We start from the raw sequence: 7,745 nt of genomic DNA, 5'->3' as shown, positions 1-7,745 counted from the left end.
ACGCCTGGAATATATGATAGCGATTTATCTATGAGCTAGGCTGATTTAAACCCTGGCTTACCATGCAGGAAGCCGGTACTCTTAGCCACTGGGCTACGGTGCGACAAAAGCCTACTGCACAGTAGGTTTGGGTTCGAATCTCTCCGTATTTAGTCTTAAGTGTCATTATTCACAATAGAATAGCTCAGTCAGCTAAACAGTAGATGAGAAAATTTTTATCCAATCAGAGAGGGTTAATATGAGAAAATACATAACTAGTGGGTGAGTCAGGAGAGGTATCAGTGTGACCATACCTGATCGTTCTCCAAGTGTCAAAACACAGGATGTGGAGCCAGAAGAAGGCAGCAAGGAAGCCGAACTGCGTCAGGAGCCCTAAGGTAGAAATACCTATTTTTTTACAGGAGTGTCATATGTTGTGACATGAAAAATAAACACATACAATGTACATATCCTTTTTAAACTTTTAAGTATAATTTTACTTTTCATTCATTTATTGAAAATATTTTGACTATTATAATTATAATTCTCATTTTTATCAGCATTATCATTATCAGTATTATTATCATTATATCATTATCATTATCAATACTATTATCATTATTATTATTATTATTATTGTTATTATCATTACTGTTATCAATATTACTATTATTATTATAATTATTATCATTACTATTATTATTATTATTATTATTATCATTATTGTTATTATTATTAGTATTATCATTATTATCATTATTATTATTATTATTATTATTGTTATTATTATTGCTATTATTATCATTGATATTAGTATTAGTATCATTATCATTATTATCAATATTATTATCATTATGATGATGATGATGATGCTGATGATGATTTTTATATATTTCATTGTGAATAATCGCTGTTTCCCGCATCAGTGAGGTAGCCTCAGGAACAGACGTAGAATGGCGAATCCATTAATATATATATATATATATATATATATATATATATATATATATATATATTTTTTTTTTTTTTCATACTTTGTCGCTGTCTCCCGCGTTTGCGAGGTAGCGCAAGGAAACAGACGAAAGAAATGGCCCAACCCCCCCCCATACACATGTACATACGTCCACACACGCAAATATACATACCTACACAGCCTTCCATGGTTTACCCCAGACACTTCACATGCCTTGATTCAATCCACTGACAGCACGTCAACCCCTGTATACCACATCGCTCCAATTCACTCTATTCCTTGCCCTCCTTTCACCCTCCTGCATGTTCAGGCCCCGATCACACAAAATCTTTTTCACTCCATCTTTCCACCTCCAATATGGACTCCCTCTTCTCCTCGTTCCCTCCACCTCCGACACATATATCCTCTTGGTCAATCTTTCCTCACTCATTCTCTCCATGTGCCCAAACCATTTCAAAACACCCTCTTCTGCTCTCTCAACCACGCTCTTTTTATTTCCACACATCTCTCTTACCCTTACGTTACTTACTCGATCAAACCACCTCACACCACACATTGTCCTCAAACATCTCATTTCCAGCACATCCATCCTCCTGCGCACATCTCTATCCATAGCCCACGCCTCGCAACCATACAACATTGTTGGAACCACTATTCCTTCAAACATACCCATTTTTGCTTTCCGAGATAATGTTCTCGACTTCCACACATTTTTCAAGGCTCCCAAAATTTTCGCCCCCTCCCCCACCCTATGATCCACTTCCGCTTCCATGGTTCCATCCGCTGACAGATCCACTCCCAGATATCTAAAACACTTCACTTCCTCCAGTTTTTCTCCATTCAAACTCACCTCCCAATTGACTTGACCCTCACCCCTACTGTACCTAATAACCTTGCTCTTATTCACATTTACTCTTAACTTTCTTCTTCCACACACTTTACCAAACTCAGTCACCAGCTTCTGCAGTTTCTCACATGAATCAGCCACCAGCGCTGTATCATCAGCGAACAACAACTGACTCACTTCCCAAGCTCTCTCATCCCCAACAGACTTCATACTTGCCCCTCTTTCCAGGACTCTTGCATTTACCTCCCTAACAACCCCATCCATATATATATATATATATATGGTTGCGTATGGTTGCGAGGCGTGGGCTATGGATAGAGTTGTGTGCAGGAGGATGGATGTGCTGGAAATGAGATGTTTGAGGACAATGTGTGGTGTGAGGTGGTTTGATCGAGTGAGTAACGTAAGGGTAAGAGAGATGTGTGGAAATAAAAAGAGCGTGGTTGAGAGAGCAGAAGAGGGTGTTTTGAAGTGGTTTGGGCACATGGAGAGAATGAGTGAGGAAAGATTGACCAAGAGGATCTATGTGTCGGAGGTGGAGGGAACGAGGAGAAGAGGGAGACCAAATTGGAGGTGGAAAGATGGAGTGAAAAAGATTTTGTGTGATCGGGGCCTGAACATGCAGGAGGGTGAAAGGAGGGCAAGGAATAGAGTGAATTGGAGCGATGTGGTATACCGGGGTTGACGTGCTGTCAGTGGATTGAATCAAGGCATGTGAAGCGTCTGGGGTAAACCATGGAAAGCTGTGTAGGTATGTATATTTGCGTGGGTGGACGTATGTATATACATGTGTATGGGGGGGGGTTGGGCCATTTCTTTCGTCTGTTTCCTTGCGCTACCTCGCAAACGCGGGAGACAGCGACAAAGTATAATAAATAAAATAAATAAATAAATATAAATATATATATATATATATATATATATATATATATATATATATATATATATATATATATATATATATATATATATATATATATATATATATATATCCCCACGCATTCCTCACGTGTCGTAGAAGGCGACTAAAGGGGACGGGAGCGGTGGGCTAGAAACCCTCCCCTCCTTGTATTTTAACTTTCTAAACAGGGAAACAGAAGAAGGAGTCACGCGGGAAGTGCTCATCCTCCTCGAAGGCTCAGATTGGGGTGTCTAAATGTGTGTGGATGTAACCGAGATGGGAAAAAAGGAGAGATTGGTAGTATGTTTGAGGAAAGGAACCTGGATGTTTTGGCTCTGCGTGAAACGAAGCTCAAGGGTAAAGGGGAAGAGTGGTTTGGGAATGTCTTGGGAGTAAAGTCAGGGGTTAGTGAGAGGACAAGAGCAAGGGAAGGAGTAGAACTACTCCTGAAACAGGAGTGGTGGGAGTATGTGATAGAGTGTAAGAAAGTAGACTCTAGATTGATATGGATAAAGCTGAAAGTTGATGGAGAGATATGGGTGATTATTGGTGCATATGCACCGGGGCATGAGAAGAAAGATCATGAGACGCAAGTGTTTTGAGGTCAGCGGAGTGAGAGTGTTAGTAGTTTGATGCACGTTTCCGGGTTATAATGATAGGTGATTTGAATGCAAAGGTGAGTAATGTGGCACTTGAGGGAATGATTGGTGTACATGTTGTGTTCAGTGTTGTAAATGGAAATGGTGAAGAGCATGTGGATCTATGCGCTGAAGAAGGACTGGCGATTGGGAATACCTGGTTTAAAAAGAGAGATATACATAAGTATACATATGTAAGTGGGAGAGACGGCCAGAGAGCGCTATTGGATTACGTGTTAATTGATAGGCGCGCGAAAGAGAGACTTTAGGATGTTAATGTGCTGAGAGGTGCAACTGGAGGGATGTCTGATCATTATCTTGTGGAGGCGAAGGTGAAGATCTGTAGAGGTTTTCAGAAAAGAAGAGAGAATTTTGGGGTGAAGAGAGTGGTGAGAGTAAGTGAGCTTGGGAAGGAGACTTGTGCGAAGAAGTACCAGGAGAGACTGAGTACAGAATGGAAAAAGGTGAGAACAAAGGACGTAAGGGGAGTAGGGGAGGAATGGAATGTATTTAGGGAGGCAGTGATGGCTTGTGCAAAAGAAGCTTGTGGCATGAGAAGTGTGTGAGGTGGGCAGGTTAGAAAGGGTAGTGAGTGGTGGGATGAAGAAGTAAGATTATTAGTGAAAGATAAGAGAGAGGCATTTAGACGATTTTTCAGGGAAATAATGCAAATGACTGAGCGATGTATAAAAGAAAGAGACAGGAGGTCAAGAGAAAGAGGCGAAAGAGAGGGCAAATAAGAGTTGGTGTGAGACAGTATCATTAAATTTTAGGTAAATATAGTGCGTAAGACAAGGGAACAAACTGGAACATCAGTGAAGGGGGCTAATGGGGAGGTGATAAGAAGTAGTGGTGATATGAGAAGGAGATGAAGTGAGTATTTTGAAGGTTTGTTGAATGTGTTTCATGATAGAATGGTAGATATAGGGTGTTTTGGTCGAGGTAGTGTGCAAAGTGAGATGGTTAGGGAGAATGATTTGATAAACAGAGAAGAGGTAGTAAAAGCTTTGCGGAAGATGAAAGCCGGCAAGGCAACGGGTTTGGATAGTATTGTAGTGGAATTTTTAAAAGAAGGGGGTGACTGTATTGTTGACTGATTGGTAAGATTATTCAATGTATGTATGACTCATGGTGAGGTGCCTGAGGATTGGCGGAATGCGTGCATAGTGCCATTGTACAAAGGCAAAGGGGATAAGAGTGAGTGCTCAAATTACAGAGGTATAAGTTTGTTGAGTGTTCCTGGTAAAATATATGGGAGGATATTGATTGAGAGGGTGAAGGCATGTACAGAGCATCAGATTGGGGAAGAGCAGTGTGGTTTCAGAAGTGGTAGAGGATGTGTGGATCAGGTGTTTGCTTTGAGGAATGTATGTGAGAAATACTTAGAAAAGGCAATGGATTTGTATGTAGCATTTATGGACCTGGAGAAGAAATATGATAGAATTGATGAAAATGCTCTGTGGAAGGTATTAGGAATATATTGTATGAGAGGTAAGCTGTTAAAGGCAGTGAAAAGTTTTTATCGAGTATGTGATTGGTTCTCAGTGAATGTTGGTTTGCAGCAGGGGTGCGTGATGTCTCCACGGTTGTTTAATTTGTTTATGGATTGGGTTGTTAGGCGGGTGAATGTAAGAGTTTTGGAAAGAGGGGCAAGTATGCAGTCTGTTGTGGATGAGAGAGCTTGAGAAGTGAGTCAGTTGTTGTTGGCTGATGATACAGAGCTGTTGGATGATTCGGGTGAGAAACTGCAGAAGCTGGTGACTGAGTTTGGTAAAGTGTGTGAAAGAAGAAAGCTGAGAGTAAATGTAAATGAGAGCAGGATATTAGGTACAGTAGGGTTGAGGGACAAGTCTTTTGGGAGGTAAGTTTGAATGGAGAAAAACTGGAGGAAGTAAAGTGTTTAAGATGATATGGGAGTGGATCTGGCAGCGGATGGAACCATGGAAGCGGAAGTGAATCATAGGGTGGGGGAGGGGGCGAAAGTTCTGGGAGCGTGAAAAATGTGTGGAAGTCGAGAACGTTATCTTGGAAAGCAAACTTGGGCATGTCTGAAGGAAATAGTTGTGCCAACAATGTTATATGGATGCGGGGCGTGGGCTATAGATAGAGTTGTGCGGAGGAAGGTGGATGTGCTGGTAAGATGTTTGAGGACACTATGGGGTGTGAGGTGGTTTGATCGAGTAAGTAATGAAAGGGTAAGAGAGATGTGTGGTAATAAAGATTGTGGTTGAGAGAGTAGAAGAGGGTGTTTTGAAATGGTTTGGTCACATGGAGAGAATGAGTGAGGAAAGATTGACAAAAAAATATATATGTGTCAGAGGTGAAGGGAACGAGAAGTGGGCGACCAAATTGGAGGTGGAAAGATGGAGTGAAAAAGATTTTGAGTGATCGGGGCCTGAACATGCAGGAGAGTGAAAGACGTGCATGGAATAGAGTGAATTGGAACGATGTGTTATACCGGGGTCAATGTGCTGTCAATAGATTGAACCAGGGCATGTGAAGCGTCTGGGGTAAACCATGGAAAGTTTTGTGGGGCCTGAATGTGGAAAGGAAGCTGTGGTTTCGGTGCACTATACATGACAGCTAGAAACTGAGTGTGAACGAATGTGGCCTTTGTTGTATTTTCCTAGCGCTACCTCGCGCACATGCGGGGGGAAGGGCTTGTTATTTTATATGTGGCAGGTTGGCTACGGGATTGAATAAGGGCAGACTATGAATTATGAAAATATATATATATATATATATATATATATATATATATATATATATATATATATATATATATATATATATATATATATATATATATATATATATATATATATACATATATATATATATATATATATATATATATATATATATATATATATATATATATATATATATGTATATATATATATATATATATATATATATATATATATATATATATATATATATATATATATATATATATATATATATATATATATATATATATATATATATATATATATATATATATATATATATATATATATATATATATATATATATATATATATATCCCTGGGGATAGGGGAGAAAGAATACTTCCCACGCATTCCTCACGTGTCGTAGAAGGCGACTAAAGGTGACGGGAGCGGGGGGCCAGAGACCCTCCCCTCCTTGTATTTTAACTTTCTAAAAGGGGAAACAGAAGAAGGAGTCACGCGGGGAGTGCTCATCCTCCTCGAAGGCTGAGATTGGGGTGTCTAAATGTGTGTGGATGTAACCAAGATGAGAAAAAAGGAGAAATAGGTAGTATGTTTGTGGAAAGGAACCTGGATGTTTTGTCTCTGAGTGAAACGAAGCTCAAGGGTAAAGGGGAAGAGTGGTTTGGGAATGTCTTGGGAGTAAAGTCAGGGGTTAGTGAGAGGACAAGAGCAAGGGAAGGAGTAGCAGTACTCCTGAAACAGGAGTTGTGGGAGTATGTGATAGAATGTAAGAAAGTAAACTCTAGATTGATATGGGCAAAACTGAAAGTGGATGGAGAGAGATGGGTGATTATTGGTGCATATGCACCTGGGCATGAGAAGAAAGATCATGAGGGGCAAGTGTTTTGGGAGCAGCTGAATGAGTGTGTTAGTGGTTTTGATGCACGAGACCGGGTTATAGTGATGTTTGATTTGAATGCAAAGGTGAGTAATGTGGCAGTTGAGGGAGTAATTGGTACACATGGGGTGTTCAGTGTTGTAAATGGAAATGGTGAAGAGCTTGTAGATTTATGCGCTATAAAAGGACTGTTGATTGTTAATACCTGGTTTAAAAAGGGAGATATACATAAGTATACGCATGTAAGTAGGAGAGATGGCCAGAGAGCATTATTGGATTAGGTGTTAATTGATAGGCGCGCGAAAGAGAGACTTTTGGATGTTAATGTGCTGAGAGGTGCAACTAGAGGGATGTCTGATCATTATCTTTTGGTGGCGAAGGTGAGGATTTGTAGGGGTTTTCAGAAAAGAAGAGAGAATGTTGGGATGAAGAGAGTGGTGAGAGTTAGTGAGCTTGGGAAGGAGACTTGTGTGAGGAAGTAGCAGGAGAGACTGAGTTCAGAATGGAGAAAGGTGAGAACAAAGGAGGTAAGGGGAGTGGTGGAGGAATGGGATGTATTTAGGGAAGCAGTGGTGGCTTGCGTAAAAGATGCTTGTGGCATGAGAAGAGTGGGAGGTGGGTTGACTAGAAAGGGTAGTGAGTGGTGGGATGAAGAAGTAAGATTATTAGTGAAAGAGAAGAGAGAGGCATTTGGACGATTTTTGCAGGGAGAAAATGCAAATGAGTGGGAGATGTATAAAAGAAAGAGGCTGGAGGTCAAGAGAAAGGTGCAAGAGGTGAAAAGAGAGCAAATGAGAGTTTGGGTGAGTGAGCATCATTAAATTTTAGGGA

The 7,745-nt window shown here is 40.2% G+C and overlaps 1 protein-coding gene across 1 annotated transcript in view; it reads right to left on the bottom strand.

Moving 5' to 3' along the window:
- Positions 1-291: 291 nt before the first annotated feature.
- The window catches only part of LOC139753088 (uncharacterized), a 67,936-nt gene continuing 60,482 nt past the window's right edge, over positions 292-7,745 (bottom strand). Inside the window, exon 3 of the mRNA XM_071669173.1 lies at positions 292-372. The gene's annotated coding sequence lies outside the window, so the exon portion shown is untranslated. The remainder of the gene's footprint in view (positions 373-7,745) is intronic.

The sequence above is a fragment of the Panulirus ornatus genome, chromosome 14 (assembly GCF_036320965.1).
Source record: "Panulirus ornatus isolate Po-2019 chromosome 14, ASM3632096v1, whole genome shotgun sequence".
Taxonomy (NCBI): Eukaryota; Metazoa; Arthropoda; class Malacostraca; order Decapoda; family Palinuridae; genus Panulirus; species Panulirus ornatus.
This window is presented reverse-complemented; position numbering and strand designations above follow the sequence as displayed.